We start from the raw sequence: 17,310 nt of genomic DNA, 5'->3' as shown, positions 1-17,310 counted from the left end.
TCAAAGGGGGGCTAATAATTCTGACTTCAACAGTAAGTATTTATTTATTTATTTGTTATGTTAGGTTTTTATAGATTTTGATGTTTTTATGTGTTTGCTGGGTACGATGGAACGTAATTTTGTACATTACAATTTATCGTGATATTTTGAATTATAAATAAAGGAAACAAACTGAATATTACTGATTATTGAATATTACTGTACTGTAGAGAAAATACAATTCAAATAGAATGCAAAGAGAAATACAATGAGAAAAGTATCTGCTGATCTGGCTGCAGATATGCTTGGGATACTAACCACATTTACCACATTTAAATATTAATATAAAAGCTATTGTTAATTTCATGACAGATAAAAAAAGCCCAAAGCCAAACATGTCCCTCAGCTTTCACTATGGATATTGATCATTTGTAGCACTTATTATTTAAAATTATTTTATTTTTTAAATAGACGTTTCCCAAACAGCAAGTGCAACCCATATTCTGAAACTAAATTCACTACGGTAGCCTATTAAACAAATTGTCATTTCTATTTTTTTTTCTTGCTCTTCTATGGGGCATGTTAAAGCTGAGGGTATCAGAGAGAGTGTGTGTTCGTGTATTGATAAAAGTCAAGAGTGTGTGATGTGCTTCAGATCTGTTGGCAAATGACCTGCAGGACAGCCGTTGCCCATGCCAGTCTAAAACTCAATACTAAGCCCACGCCGTACTTCACAGCTACTGAGGGAATCTTGACACCATGCAGCACTTCAGGCCACACACACACACACACACACACACACACACACACACACACACGCACACACACACACACACACAAACACACACACACACACACACACACACAAACACACACACACACAGACACACACGTCTCCAAATTCATCCATCACCACAGAAAGCGCCACAGGCTTCGGTTTCCTCACAAAGACAGTTTTGACTGGAGCGCTAAGAGCCAAGATGCACACAGTCAAAATGCCAGAGATTTTACATGCCAAATTAAAAAGGGGACAAATGCTGATTTGGAACACTTAATGAGATGAAGCGATAGGAAAAGACACGCTTGTGTATTCTTGGGGAGAAGTGTTTCACTGATATAATCTCTGTCTCTCTCTCTCTCTCTCTCTCTCTCTCTTGCTGTCTCTTTTTTTAAGCAAGATTATTTTTAGCCGGATTGTTTGTTGCAGAAATGTATAGGGAAATGTGTTTACGCTCATTTGTGCTATAGATTTTCAGTATGTCGATAACTGTTGTGGGTTTTTATAATCACATTTCAGGAATAAATTAATTGAAAGGAAAAAAGTAAAGGAGTAAGGATTAGAATCTTATATTTTAAGTTATTTTAGCATTAGATTATAGTTTTGTAGATTTTATTAATACTTTGAGTTTGTGGATATTTCATCGTTTCTGTTTTATTTTTAAGTGTAATGTTTTTGTAATTTTGTTGTTATTATTTTCCTTTTTGTTGCTTTTTGTATTTGCTTACCTATTTTTTATATCTAGTATTATTATGTTATTGCTCTATATAAAATAATTATATAAAATAATAATTAATATAATAAAAAATATAAAGCCTTCATTCATTCATAAATTTTCTAGGGTCGCCACAGCAGAATGAACTGCCAACTTATCCAGCATATGGTTTACGCAGCGGATGCCCTTCCAGCTGCAATTCATCTCTGGGTAACATCCATACACACTCATTCACACTCATACATTGCAGGCAGTTTAGCCTACCCAATTTACATGTCTTTTGACTGTGGGGGAAACCGGAGCACCCGCAGGAAACCCACGCAAACACAGGGAAAACATGTGAACTCCACACAGAAATGCCAACAGACCCAGCCAAGGCTCGAACCAGTGACCTTCTTGCTGTGAGGCGACATCACTTCCTACTGTGCCACCGCTTCACCCTAATTTAAAACCTATAAAACAATATTGTTTATCAAAATATAAAATGGTGTAAAATAATAAAATGTAAAATTTAAATGTGAGATTCTTTTCTTGAAAATAGGTTTGTGTTTTATAAAAAATATTTTATTTTATAACTGCTATAAAATATAATTTTTACACATAATTTTATTTAATATTTCATTTATTGACATTTTTTCTGTTTTTTTTTTTTGTGCTTTTAGGGCTCTATTTTAAAGATCTAGGCGAAAAATCTAAAGCACATGGCACAAATGCATTAAGGGCATGTCCGAATCTAATTTTGCTATTTTAAGGATGAAAAAAATATGCTTTGTATCGTGGCACATGATCTAACAGGGTTGTGTTTATTCTCTTAAAGAGTTATGGGTTTGTTTTGAGTACAATGTGCATTAAACCGATCAGAGTCTCATCTCCCATTCCCTTTAAGAGTCAGTTGCGTCGCGCCATGGCGCATTTGCTATTTACATGCCAGACTTTGTAAGTGGAAAAACTGAAGGCCACATTAGACAGAAAACAGTTAAACAGACCATCTGCAACGTGATGATAAAGAATGAGCCTCCATTTGGCCTCTTTACTTTTTATTTACTTTACATTTACTCTTTACTCCTCTTTCTTGGAGTAAGGTTGTACGTACGCCACGAAAGACATCCATTAGCCTACATATTTAATTTAGTTTGTTAAGAGCAAAAATTTGTTTCAAAACTATTTCTAAATTCAGTTTTAATTTCCAGCTAACGAATACTGTAAATGAATATTAATAATAAAGTATGGCCAAAAAACTGAGTTATATCCACACATGTCCTATTCTTATTCCCCTTATGGTGATGCATATGTCTCAGGTTGACAAATCTAAACTTATTTTTATTAAAACAAATATAAATATGCATATAATAAATAATACTACACTCTAAAAAAAAATTCCGTAAAAAAACGGTAAAATGTACTGGCAGCTCATTACACAAATATTTTACCGTAAATTAAAAACGGAAAACTTCTGTTAATTGACAGTGTGTTCACATTAAAAAAACTACAAAATATCCGTTTTTTGACGGTTAAACTACTGTAAAATAACGAAACATTTTATAGTAATTTAAGGGTTTTCTATATAAAAAAACGGTTATTTTCTGTGTTTTTAAGGGTATACCAACAGTAAAAAAGCGGAAATATTTTGTGTTTTAATAGTATACCTATTGTAAAAAAACAGACAGATTCTGTGTTTTAATAGTATACCTACTGTAAAAAAACAGACAGATTCTGTGTTTTAATAGTATACCTACTGTAAAAAAACAGACAGATTCTGTGTTTTAATAGTATACCTACTGTAAAAAGAGGACTTTTTGTTTTTTTAATAGTATATATACACAGTGAAAAAATGAACAGATTCTTTGTTTTAATGGGATACCTACTGTAAAAAAATTATTATTTTACTAATTTAATGCTCTTCAAGCAGCATAGAAATGGCAGTTGGTAAGGATAAACATATACATATGGGAAATACACTATTAATGGTTTACCATAGTAAAAAAAAAATTTATTCTATACTGTATGTGTAAAGAAGCAGTAAATAGTTTGTTAACTGTGAACTTACAATTAGTACAAAAACAACTTTGCAATTAAAACAGATTCTTTAATGAATACAAATCATTTGAATTCAAAATAGCTAGTTATACACACAATAATACATATTGACATGTGAATCACACAGTGAGAGGTCTTGGCAAATAATCTCATAGCAAATTAGTTTTAAATGTTAGCTTTAAGATAATTGAGGACAAGTGGGCAAATTACAAGTACTTTACATTAAGAAACCAGGTTAAACTGCAAGATGGCAGGAAACAGACGATACAACTGGGTTTTCTTCCGCTCCAATACTGATACTTCAATGGCTGTAAAACAAAAACAACAAAAAAAAAACATTACTAATGACATTTCACTTACAACTGGGGTGATTCCTTGCATGTCAATAGTTTACACAAATGGAAGTTTTGTCATCATCTTCTTGTCTCACCCCTGTAATTTCAAGCCTGTCTGACTGACATACTTCCACAGAACAAAGTAGGAGAAATAGGAGCAACATTCTTTAAAATATGATATTTTGTGTTTTGCAGAGGAAACAAAGTCATACAGGTTTAAAATGTCAAGAGTGAGTAAATTATGAATTATCAATTATTCAGTTTTGGGTGAGAAATCACTTTAAGATTTTTCAAAATAAAGTGTAGGTACTTTTGACAATATTCGGAACAATAATGCAAGAGAGAAACAGTAATATAAACAAACTATGCTGGTAACACTATAATAACTACAGGCTATGATTCATTTATGAAGCATTAGCAAATAGTGAATTCATTATCTGTTAAGCATTGACTCTAAATTAATAGATGTTAGCAGTCGGTTATAAATACAGCTGCAAAATTTGCTACAGCTACAGTTTAATAATTGTGTTATCAAACTTTAATGATTGATTTTACATTACTATTTATATATATATATATATATATATATATATATATATATATATATATATATATATATATATATATATATATATATATATATAATATTATATTTAATATTGCATTATTTACAAAACTTCTTCCAGTTGTGGCCTAATCTGTGAGGATTATTCATGACTTATAAATCCTTATAAACGACAGTTAAAGGCTCAGTATCAAATGAACATTCTTATCTAAACAGTCTTATCTAAAAAATGTAATTACTGTAAATATGAAACCTTGCTGAATAGCTGGAGTGCCAAAATATAACATAAAACTGGATAAAACAACACTAAAATAATTTAATGATATTACGATGCAACATTTCAGTGTTATTTAGCTATGTTTAAACTGTACAGTAATTTTATTTTAGATAAGATTTATTTTTCATTTAATACAATAAAATGAATTTCATTTTTAGAATATAACTGAATCTTTAATTGTGATTTATAAGGGGATTTACAAAGCATAAACAATCCTCACTTTAGGCTACAAAACTGGATGAAGTTAACAAAAGCACTTATTAAAATAAATATTGTATATACTTTATATACTTATTTTTTGTACTTTATTTACAAATATAACTATTACAATTCATTCATGTATTTTCCTTCAGCTTAGTGTGTACTCACACTATGTATAGTTGCCTTAAACCAGGCCGAAGCACTCTTGTCTTCCCTCCCGTCTCCCCTGACGTCCCACACTCACATTGCATTCGAGCCTGAGCACTCTTACATCATCGATGATGCGCTGTTTAGTTTAGGAAGTGCTCTCAGCACGAAGGAGAATTCTTTAGTTATATTGTTTTAGTCATTTGGGATGCAGTAACACGCTGTCAAATATTTCGCCGAACAGATCAGCCACTTTTGATGTTAATAAACAATCATAAATTCCTTGTGCTGCAGGAATAGGAGGTTTGCTAAAGGCGCAGCTGTGGTGCAGTAAGGGGTTTGCGTTCATTGAACAGTAATAGTGATTAATTTATCCAAATCAAAGTCCCTTGCAAACTGTCATAGATTAAAGACACAAACCCCTCACTGCACAACAGCTGCACCTTTAGCAAACCTCCTAGTACCTGCAGCACGTTGACTTTGATTGTTTATGAGCGTCAAAAGTGGCTGATCTGTTCGGCGAAATATTTGACTGCGTGTCACTGCATATTGAACAACTAAAACGATATAACAATATAAAGAAATCTCCACTGTGCTGAGTGAGAGCACTTGTTAAACTGAACAGTGCATTATTGACGATGTAAGCATGCTCAGGCTCGAATGAAATGTGAGTGCAGGTCGTCGGGGAGACAAGCACGCTTCCAGTTTCAAGGCAACTATGGATAGCATGAGTACGCCCTTGAAAACACCCATACACACTTATTTACAAACACACTCATACACTACAGCCAATTTAGTTAATCAATTTCCCTATAGCTTATGACTTTGGACTGTGGGGGAAACCTAAGCACCCGGAGCTCTACTTGCTGTGAGGCAACAGTGCTAGCCACTGTGCTGCCCAACTATTACTATATGCCTGAATAAAAAGATATATAAATGTTAGTTTGAATAGTTTATTAACCATTTACTTACACATTCTGAATGATTAGAAAAAAAATACACCAACTATTCTTAAATCACTGGTTTGTAAATAATGCTATACTAAATTTAGTAATGAAAAATTAATCATTAACAAAATATAAAAACAAAATCATTAAGCACATTATAGATGTGCTTATAAGTCAAGATTACAGCATTTGCAGCTGTAGTTATAAACTGTATACTAAGGTCTATTAATGTAGAGTTAATGCTTAACAGAACTTTTTGCTAATGCTTAATAAATTAATCAATAGTGTTTAGTTATTATAAAGTATTACTGGTGTGCTTAATTACCTTTAAATCTTCCAAGGATTCTGAAAGTCTTTCTGGTCTGACAGGAATCGAAGGAGTTTAGATGGTATGTTTCTGCTTGGTGCTCTTTTTTTCTGCTTTGGACCTACATTCTGGATAGTTACTAAGCATGCTCCTGTTGTAAATACAACAAACATGTATCAACTTACTTGTCTTATAAAAATGAAATAAACTTAAAAATGTAAAAACAGACCTTCATATAAACTCCAGAGTCAGGGCTGCTTCCTTAGGCTACATAATGTTTAGCACATAAGAGACTAAACATGTAGCTCACCACAATTAGGGGACAGCCCAATGATCTTGTTATTGTGACTGTGGACTCTTTTTCTGAAAAAAAGAAAAGTGAGTTGTGTGTTGGGTCTTGTACACGTCCACATGGAAAGAACCTATATAAACATATGGTTTAATATAGGTTTTGATTTAGGTTTTTGAAATATGTGACAAATATAAAATTAGCTGTTTTCCTATATTACATGTACATATATGGGTACATATATGCACACCTATATGTTAAATTATTAATATTATAAATAATATTATAAATATTATAATTATTATGTAAAATTATTCAAATACATGTCTGCTACATAATTTAAAAGAAATTAAAATATATATATTTACTTAATCAAATATTACAAGAAATAATTATAGTGCAAGAACAAAAATAAGGCAAAAAAAAAAAAAACAATAAAGGAAAGAAAACAAAATTTAAAAAAATGACAAACCATTTTGTTTTACATTTCTTTCTTTTCCACTATCTTTATACAAGAAAGAATTGACCTTGAAAATGTTTCAGGAAAACATGTAGACATCATAGCTTTCCATCTCCTCTCACCTATTTGCCATAGTTAAATTCCATAACATGCCAATAACATGTGATACAAAAGTCAAGTGGCACATACATAAGTTTTTCGCATTTTTTAAGTTAGTTCTTACCCAGAGAGCAAACCTACGTTAAATTAACATTGAATAAATGTTAAAACATCAATCAAACTATCATTGAAACAACGTTAAAAAGTCACCACTGATTTTTAGGCAGTTTTCCACCCTGAAATAATGGTAATTCTATGATGATAAATAGACAAAACTGTCCCAAAATCAGCATTTATTTAACCAAAATTAAATCTTTTTTTTTTTTTTTACAATGAACCCAACATTAAATAAAATGTTAAATCAACCACACTATCATACAATTAATGTTGAAATTTAAATTTGATTTTTAGCCAGTTTTGCATCATGAAATAATGTTATTACAATGACGCTAAATAGATTAAACGGTCACAAAATTAGCATGAAGGCCTGGCTCACCATCAAGATGCCCACATTGAAATTGTCTCTCTCATCATCAGGTGGCTAAGAGAGAAAAGAAAAGAGATTCAGCAGTGGACCAGTTATTTCCTTATCACTTTAAACAGACATTACCAAAATAAAGAACGTGTAACATTTCAAATGATGCAAAAATAAATAATAATAATAAATAACTGCTTGCTTTATTTAACAGATTACAGTAGCAGCTTAAAAAACCCAGATAAAACACCCACATCAACCCAGTACTTTTTAGTTTGAATACATGTTAACAAAATTCTAAATTACTGAAGCAAAATGTGTTCATGTAAACACTTAGTAAAAATATAGGTACAAGAAATTGGTTTTGCCAAATAATAAAAATAAAAGCATCAATATAAAAAAAAAAAACCCTGACCATTTTACCTCTTAAGCTTGAAAGTTTACTGTCATCCCCTGTACTAAGTACAGATGGTCCAGCACAACTGCCCGAGTTCTGAAAGAGCAAACACATTCTTGGTAAAATGACAATAGATGCAATGCTAAATATAAATCATTTTTTATTTTTTGTATTATTTATAAAAATGCAGTACTGACCAGTCAGCATCAATTTTTACACCAACACACCTACAACAAAAATAACACTCATTCAGTTTGAAACATGCAACGTAGTCTACTTTTATACTTTACATACTTTGTGAATAATAAAAAAATGAAAACATTTAAAACCCCAGCTGTATTTTATTTCATTTGTCTATATCAATTCAAATTTAGTTTGGATTGAACGTAAGATTTAATATTTTTATTTAGATTGCTGTGAAAATGTACCTGTACCTTGTACTTATATCCAAAATTACAGAACCTGGAAGTCAACAAAGCAAAATATCAGTGAACCTTATATGTACAAAACACTTAAAACCAAACAGAAAAAACGCTGAACATTTTACCTCTTAAACTTCAAAGTTTACCGTCATCTCCTGTATAAGGTACAGAGGGTCCAACACAACTGCATGAGTTCTGAAAGAGCAAACACATTCTTGGTAAAATTACAATAGATGCAATGCTAAATATAAATCATTGTTTATTTTTTTGGTTAAAAAATGCAGTACTGACCAGTCAGCATCACTTTTTACACCAACACACCTACAACAAAAATAACACTCATTCAGTTTGAAACATGCAGCAGGTTGTCTACTTTTAAACTTTAAACTTTGTAAATAACAAAAAAATGAAAACATTTAAAATCCCAGGTGTATTTTATTTAATTTGTCCATATTAATTTAAATTCAGTTTGGATTGAATGTAAGATTTAAGATTTTAATTTAGATTGCTGTGAAAATGTACCTGTACCTTGTACTTATAACCAAAATGACAACATAAACATAAAGCAAATCTTATATCATATATCAGTGAACATTATATCTACAAAACACTCAAAATCAAACAGAAAAACCCTGAACATTTTACCTCTTAAACTTGAAAGTTTACTGTCATCTCCTGTATAAAGTACAGAAGGTCCAGCACAACTGCCTGAGTTCTGAAAGAGCAAACACATTCTTGGTAAAATGACAATAGATGCAATGCTAAATATAAATCATTATTGTTATGGTTAAAAATGCAGTACTAACCAGTCAGCATCAATTTTTACACCAACACACCTACAACAAAAATAACACTCATTCAATCTACATAAAAAGATTTCATTTGCGATAACACCATATGTAGTTCACTCTATCAAGAGCCGCTTTTCCACTATCGTGCTGAATCGTTCTTTAAACAGAACTGTTCCATTCCGTGCCAAACCGGGCCAGACAGCACGGATACGGTTTCATTTTCCACTGTCGTGCTGCGACAAAGCTCTTTAAAACATTACACAAAACGCATTAGTAGTTGCCTTGGTAACGCAATGTAAACGGTTCCCTTTGTTCAATTAAAGTTAAATAAGAGCCGAAACTATTTATTTATTTTTTTTTCATAAAAGCAAAAGCAACCATGTGATTAAACAATGTTATGCCGCTCTATCAAATAGGGGTGCTAAATATAGGTACATGTGCACCCTTATTTATTTATATGTTGCGCAGCTCTGGCTAAATTTTATTTGGAGGGAAAATTACCAAAATGTAACGTGATGATTGAAAATAATTGGAGGGGAAATAAATAATATTTAAAATCTCTGAACATAACAGAAAAATAAACAATGATAAGACAACAATAATAGTGCATTTGCATTATAGTGGCAGAAATATAATTTTTGACAGGCCTTGTCAAAGGTGAGCGGGCACTTTCACTAATAAAAACACAGCACATAAATTATTTCATTTTTAACAATTAATTAAATTACACTGCGTTTTTATATCAAAAGTTGATAATGATATAAAATATACTACATTTTGATGGTAAAATAAAACCAATTAAGCGATGGTTGTTATTTGTTTTACTATTCAAACATTAAATAACGAATGCAGCAAGTGAAATAAAAAACGAATATGAAACAATATATAGCAGGATTTAAAGCATATAAAGCACTATTATATTTAGCAAAATGCTGCTCTATTATCTTTTTATTTTGATCATTTTATTTTTATTATTATAAATATTTAAAATATTTTTGTGTTCATAATTAACTAACAAGCTGTAGGCGAATTATTGCTTGACGTTTTAGAAAATATTTGCGTAGCTATATTAAAGAAAAAACAAAAACACAGAAACATGTTACATGCCTCATAAATGTCATATAACTTATGTTTAACCAAATCATATAATTGCCTAGAGCTGAAATGATGAAAATTGCTCATTTTATTTTTATAAAACATTTGTCAAAACGTATTGATATTTTTTGAGTAAAAGCAATACTGACATTTAAGAATCCATATTTATTTAATTCATTCATTCTTTTGACTTTTTTATTAGAGCATATGCTATTATACAAATCAAACAACAGTACCTTGGACAGTTACAGTGCCGCTCCGTAAAGCTTTCAAGCAAAGTCTTTTGGACGGCCGACATTACAACACGAACACGCCGTCCTTCAGGTGGTCTCACCGGTATTAACAAGCTGTCCTGGCTTTGAATTAAAAAGTGCAATTATTTCCTCGTTGTTAAAAGAGTCTGCAAGTTCGTGTTTCATGGATATAGTGATGTTGTTGTGGAATTTGGACATCGACGATGCAAAGCGTGACTTTATTCGCTTTATTCGATGCGCAGCAGGAAAAAAAAGTCAGCAGCGCAAGTCGTTGGCATGTCTCTCCCAGCGCTGCGTGCATTAAACTCACTTTCAGGCAGACGAAGTAGGTATGTATTCAAGTCAATAAAATAATAACTTTAATGAATAAAATATCTTCGTAAGAATGTGATGAGTCATTCACTTCTCTGCCAGAGACTACTCTATGGTTTTAAAACCCTTTTCAAACTGTATCGTTTAGACCTGGATCATTATTTTATATTAAATGTACTGTAGTTTAATGAAGATGTCTGATGACTAGCGCGCTTCTGCTGAGCCAGCTGTGGTAGCTTAGCAACCGAGTCGCGACGTCAACCCACAGAATCTGTCAGCACAGTTCAGCACGGTTGTCTAACCGTGCCGAGAATTCCGGGCCGAGAACGGTTTGTAATCGTGCCGCGCCGTTCCAGGCTCAGTGGAGAAACAACCGTAACCGTACCGAAGTGTTCTTAGAACGGTTTGGCACGATAGTGGAAAAGCAGCTAAGGTTTCATTCAAATAAAACTCCTGATCTCCTAATAGTAAAGAAAGTATTATTTGCTATAATGAATCGAACTGACAATTAGTTTGAAGAATTTTAAGACTGTGGAAGAACAACTCATCTTTATATCTTCATATTAGCTGCCCTTGAGGTTCTTAAAATTGAATAAATAAATATCAATGACAGTTCAACTCGACTACAACAAACATTTAATTGTGTGCTTTAAGGTACACGTTGTAGGCTATTTGAGGCCGAAAACGCATGACAGTGTAAACACTATAAATACTTTTAAATGTCACACACTTACTGTATCACTCTGTTATCTCTGTACACACAAACACACGTCGCGAAATGCGGAAGTTTTTTTTTTTCGTTCCATTTGGCGAGCGTTATTAAATTCCATAACATTCTCATCAGTTCTTGCTTCTTATTTGCGTCTATTACCCCAGTTTGTCACGCGGGATGAATGAAATGTTCATGAGTTAAAGTGAAACTGCCGAACTGCAGTTAAAGTCAGGCATCCTGCTGATTTGATTCAGAAGGGCACTTGTTTGTCAGACGGCTCACCTGTCAGGTATACATCCGCGCTAAAATGTCAAAGTATGAAAGTCACCCATGAGCTGCAGCTCCCAACCCAACGTTGAGAATAGATTAACGGCGATATATATTTTTTTATCGCGCGATAAGTCTCGCGTTAACGCAGCACGTTAATGCTGATAACGGCCCACCACTAATAATAACTTAACGAGTGTGTATTTTCCCTCATACCGAGTTACAAATGTCTCCAATTCACGCGAGTCTAACTTATAACTTAACGTTACTTAAAAACCAGCAAAGCTGTTCCACTGAAACTCGGTCACACAGCCTTAAAACGTCGGTCAAACTAAAGCTAACATTTGATAACGTCAGTAAAAATATGAAATTAGTTATTAATATGCAAACAAACACAGACGGTCAGGTGTTACGAGCGTTTGAAACACGTTGACGTTAGTGTTCATTAAAGGTAACGTATATCAACCAAACTACACAGTGTCACAAACTTTGAATGCTATCCCTTGTTCAATGCACTGTACAAAGAAAACATTTATATTTCTATTAAATAATTAACATACCTTTCACACTCTCACAGACAAGCTGACGTTTACCGTTAATCCAGTCAGACACGCAGGTGCAGAGAGAGTGAGTGGGTGATTGGGACGTCACGTCACTTCCCGCGCACGGCAGTTTAGAAAAATACGGACAAACAACTGTAAATGAACAGATACCATATTTACTGATGAGGAAAACGCATAAAAAGGTAAAAAATCATTAGGTAAATGCTTGTTTAAATTACATTTAACCACTCATAGCTCAGTTTGATCTTAATGAAATAAAGTCTGATCTTATTAACAATAATTAACGTAATTCACTGCTGTACTTTCCATGGGCACTTCATACAAGACAAAATCATTTTAAATAACGATAAAAATGTAATAAAGCAGTCTTTTAACTAAAATATTGTTATATGTTTTATTAATCGTACTTACCAGGGAAAAAACAGAGGAAGAAATATGTCCCGATGTCCATCAAACGCTGCCTGAGCTGCGATCCCCTTCCCACAATGCAATTCGAAAATGTATATAAACCAAGTGTGCCGCAAGCCTACGTTTGAGTGAAGGTTTCGGCCGTTAGATCGTCCCCTGGGGGCTGGCTGCAGTACAAGTCATAAAGCCCGCCTCCTCCGTGTTAATGAAGGAGACTTGAGCCCAAATAAAAAAAAATCTTACACTTGCAATAAAATGTCCCGAAAGATAGTTCTGGTCGATTAAGGCACTGGTTATTGTGCTGAAATAGGTGCAGATCTTCATTTTTGTAAACAGTTTGTTTTTAGCAGTAATTTAATGCTGGGCGTGTCATCGTGATTGACAGCTGTGATTGACAGTTTCTCAAAGCGCGGCGTCTGAGCTTCGGCAGGAGACTGAAGTAGACTGAAATGTTATTATTCGATTTCTGTTTTATTTTACCATGACAAAATGAGTTCAGCAGTAAACTATAGTTTCTGACATACATGATCCTGGTGGAACACTGTTTATTCGCTAAGTTCAGGGCTTTTTTCGGGCTTTATTAGTTTGCTGATACACGCCTAGCCACCCAGATAGCAAAACACAGTTCCGGCTAGATTCTCGCCTGCCGGAGACTTACCTCTTAGAGCTCAGACTGACTAATGTTACCTCTGCTGGACCTACTCCGGATGCCTGGACTCACTGCCCGATTCCAGTCCGAGTCAATCGAGCCAGATGCGGCGGCCGAGCGAGCAGGCGCTGCCGCATGCGAGCCAGAATCAGCCCGCGACGCCGCGAGTAAGTTGTGCGCTGCGGCCTGGAGCTGGCGCGATTGAATATATAAAACCCTCATATTTGTTAACGTTATTACATCCATTTGTGTTGATATGACAGCAAACGCATGCTGAGAAGTTCGGGGGGCGTAGTTGATTTTACATAAAGCGTTTGATTGGAAGCTCGACTCTGCTCATTTTCGCGGCTCCTCCTCTGGCTCCATCAGACAGTCCTTCTGCGCATGTCTGGCTCCAATTTCAGCAGTCTTTTGCGACAGTTTGTGCCCGTCAAGCAGGCGTTTTGCCCTCAAGGCGTTCAATGGGAAAAAGGGCTGTCGCGTCGTCCATATTTTTTACAGTCATTGATATAAACGGAAAAACACCCGTAATACGTGTATACGGAAAAAATCTGTTAAAATATACAGTCATTTAACTGTTATTTTACAGATTTTTTTTACAGTGTACTTAGTTTCTCAAAATAGCAACTCTCCAACAATGCGCCTTAACACACCTCCTTTATAGACCGGAACCCCCATAAGTCCACAAAGCGGCACAAATAGATTTGCTATTTAAACAACATGGTGCAAAGTGAGAAAATTACGGTTGCGTTGGTCTGAAAATAGCAACAAATCCCACCAAACACATCTTGTGCCTTATTGCGCTGGGTGTATGATAGGGCTTAATGTTTTGGGGTATGCATATATACATACAAGTCACTGTAATGACATTTACCAAAGAATTAATACTGATATTTAAAAAAAAATTAGTACTTTCTGATATTTTTGACTAATATTCATTGAGCATGTAAGCAATATAGATTAGTAATAAAAAAACACAAACATACATACAGCGGTTTAAGTATTGAAAGAGTCACCATTTTTCAAGTAATCCATGTATCTGTATACAAAAAGTTTTTTTTTAATTAATTTAGAAGTTTTTCTGTAAAAAAAAACTGAAATGACACAGTGAAAAAGTATTTAACAGACAAAGAAAGGAAGGTGTAAAAATGCATGAAAAGACCAGAAAGCAGCTGAAATCTCTCAGTAGTTAAAAAAGCTGTCCTGCCTCTTGTCACTGTAAATGAATATTATAGCTGCTTCAGGCCTAACACTTACATTACCAGGATGATGAATAGGAAACCAGGGAGGACATTTCAGCAAGACAGTGACCTCAAACACAGCCAAGGAAAGTCTTCATTGGTTTCAGAAAAGAAAATAAAGCTTCTAGACTGGCCCAGCCTATCACCTGATACTTTATAGAAAATAAGAGCTAAAGACCAGAGTTTATAGAAGAGACCCACATAAGTCCCAAGATTTTTAGACATGATTTTACATCCTAAAGCTGCCTTTACCATAAAAGCCTTATATACAAAGTGATTTTGAAGTTTTCTTAATTCAGTACTTTCTCCTTGTGTCTTTCCATTGTTATTACACATAACTAATTGTTCTACAAGTTTTAGTTTTGTTGTATTTGTATGTGTGGATTGCTTGCGTTTTTACCAAAGTCTGGGTCTGGGAAAAAACAAAGGAAATACTGTGAAACTTTTCTTGGCTTGTTTGTTAAGCATCACCTTGGAAATATTTGAAATAAATAAATTAATTAATTCAGAAGAGGGCCAATAATTTAGACTTTGACTGTATATAAAATATGACATTAAATTGTAATAATAATATTACTGTTTGTACATAATATAATTCTCAAATTTGCATGAGTTCACACACATGACGTTTTTAACTCTAATAAATTTTCCAACTTGAAATTCAGTCTTCAAATATCAACTTTTTCTCCAGCATTTTTGATGTCATCCTGCTAATAGAATCCTGCTTGTGTTCTGGGTGTGGTCGATGCTTTGTTTACTTGATGGAGTGAACTGTAAGTAGCCATTATTATCATTATTTCGCATCTGCAATCGCTCAAGAAACAGCTGTTGGATTTGAGCGCGATTCGACGTGGCAGTGCCTGGAGTTGTTCTTGTTCATTCGGCTAAGTCCGCTTTGACGTGATGAAGTCTGGCAGGGTTTTTGTGCTGAATCTTTGACAAGCATCAGCACCACTGACCAGCAGTCATGCTTTTGCCATGTTTGAAGGGGAAATGTGGAGATTCTCCAGCTCGTGCTGTGGGTGAACTGGAGCACTGCCGGCTGCCAGGACTCATCCACGTCACGGGCCTGTCAGCAGGTCGTGTGGTCCTGGGGTCAGATCAACATCTGGCCCCTCTGCCTCGTCCTTAAAGGACTGTCACTGGCCAGCATCTGTTTATAGACACTGGGACGGTCCCCTATCAGACTGCAGTCACAGACAGTGTGTCCTTATATCATCGCATTAGTTTTTACTACATGTGTGTTCATTAACACTCTTTTTAAAAAGGATGTTTTTATATCTACTGTTTGCACTAGGGAGCCCCGGGCTAGTTGTCACATAGGAAAGGCTTCTATCAATAGAATTATTTTACATTTTCCCTCCACTCGTTTGTTTCCATGACAACTCATTTAATTATCTCAGGTGTTCCTTTTCAGTTAATGATCATTCCCATACTGAAGCCCTCAATTTCTCTCTTTATTCTTTGTTTGTGTGTTATTTATTAACCTGTTTTTTGGATTGTATTGAAACTACTCTTGGAATCATATCTTTCATTCAATTGCACTTTTTAGTAAGCACTCATAACCAAAATAGTCTGCCTTAAAATGTGAGTCAACTTTTGTGTTTTTTTCTTTCTTTTGTTTTTTTTTTGTTTCCTCCCCCTACTGGATGCAGCCAGCTGTCCCGCTTTACCATGGAGATCCCTATCTCGAGGACCACATGAGATAATTTTTTAGTCCAAACCAACCAACACACTAGCCAGACAGACAGCCCAATATACATTTCTGTAGAGCACCAAATATGTCCAGTCGACTGACCCACCCCTCCTCCTTCCCTAAACCCAAACTATTGTTTTCAAAAGCACCGATTGACCCACTCACCACCTTTCCTAAACCCAAACGACAGTGTGTTCAAAAGCAGTGGATGGCTGATTTTTTTACCACGTTTTCAGATCTTTCCACATTCTCGACCTGTTATTTACTTGTTTATTTTATTTCTTGGCTTTTGTTTTTGTCTTACCTACTTTCTGGAACTGCTTTTCACCAGAATCAAACCCCATCATTGCGGTCAACTCTGTTCCATCCCCGCAAGTCCTTCGATGTATGCGGCGAGCCACTGGACAAACTGGTAACAGCGGAAAAGCCGTTCATAGGGAGGTTAGTGGTCAGCTGGCAAGCGAAAAAGGAACAACGTCATACCACCCTATAGCATTTGTTTTAAAGATGAAGTGCAGCCATATGTACCTCTCGCTACATAATTTGCGATCTCCTGAAGTGTACATAGGGCTAAGTTATCAAAAATAGGGCTATGTTGCAAATGAAGGAGAGTAAATGATGAGGTAATTTAAATTTTTGGGTGAACTATCCCTTAAGTTCTCATAAACCCTTTTCACAATTCTAAGTTTTTCAGCTGGAGAAGCCATTATAGTTGAAGAAGGGCATGTCCAAATCCGCTATTTTAAGGACAGAAAAATATGGTTTGTGTCACAGTGCATGGTCTAACAGGGTTGTGCTTATTCTCTTAATAAGTTATGGGTGTTTTTCTTGAGAATAAACCAATCAGAGTCTCATCTCACATTCCCTTTAAGAGCCAGTTGTGTCTCGCCAT

The 17,310-nt window shown here is 34.5% G+C and overlaps 1 protein-coding gene and 1 long non-coding RNA gene across 4 annotated transcripts in view; one reads left to right on the top strand and one right to left on the bottom strand.

Annotated features, from left to right (window-relative positions):
- Positions 1-1,984, top strand: part of LOC147831063 (uncharacterized) — a 171,791-nt gene extending 169,807 nt beyond the window's left edge. Inside the window, exon 4 of one of the 2 annotated variants that reach the window (XR_015525018.1) lies at positions 1,599-1,984. The gene's annotated coding sequence lies outside the window, so the exon portion shown is untranslated. Of the gene's footprint in view, positions 1-6; positions 1,275-1,598 lie in introns of those variants that run through there. The other variant, XR_015525014.1, reaches the window with a different exon arrangement.
- A 1,453-nt stretch (positions 1,985-3,437) lies between these two features.
- On the bottom strand, positions 3,438-12,913 carry LOC101887106 (uncharacterized). 2 transcript variants are annotated; one of them, XR_015525024.1, is made up of 13 exons: positions 12,836-12,913; positions 12,422-12,556; positions 9,237-9,266; positions 9,076-9,145; positions 8,722-8,751; positions 8,556-8,625; positions 8,443-8,470; positions 8,206-8,235; positions 8,035-8,104; positions 7,633-7,677; positions 6,518-6,651; positions 6,307-6,439; positions 3,438-3,817 (listed from the first exon to the last, which is right to left on the bottom strand). It is a non-coding gene; the product is annotated as an uncharacterized LOC101887106 (long non-coding RNA). The 2 variants fall into 2 exon arrangements; XR_015945707.1 differs by lacking the exons at positions 8,443-8,470; positions 8,556-8,625; positions 8,722-8,751; positions 12,836-12,913 and having other exon boundaries at positions 12,422-12,537.
- Between the last annotated feature and the right edge of the window lie 4,397 nt (positions 12,914-17,310).

This window comes from Danio rerio, chromosome 24 (assembly GCF_052040795.2).
Source record: "Danio rerio strain M-AB ecotype USA chromosome 24, GRCz13ab, whole genome shotgun sequence".
In the NCBI taxonomy this organism is placed as follows: Eukaryota; Metazoa; Chordata; class Actinopteri; order Cypriniformes; family Danionidae; genus Danio; species Danio rerio.
Note: the sequence above shows the minus strand (reverse complement) of the source record. Positions and strands in the feature narration are given on the sequence as shown.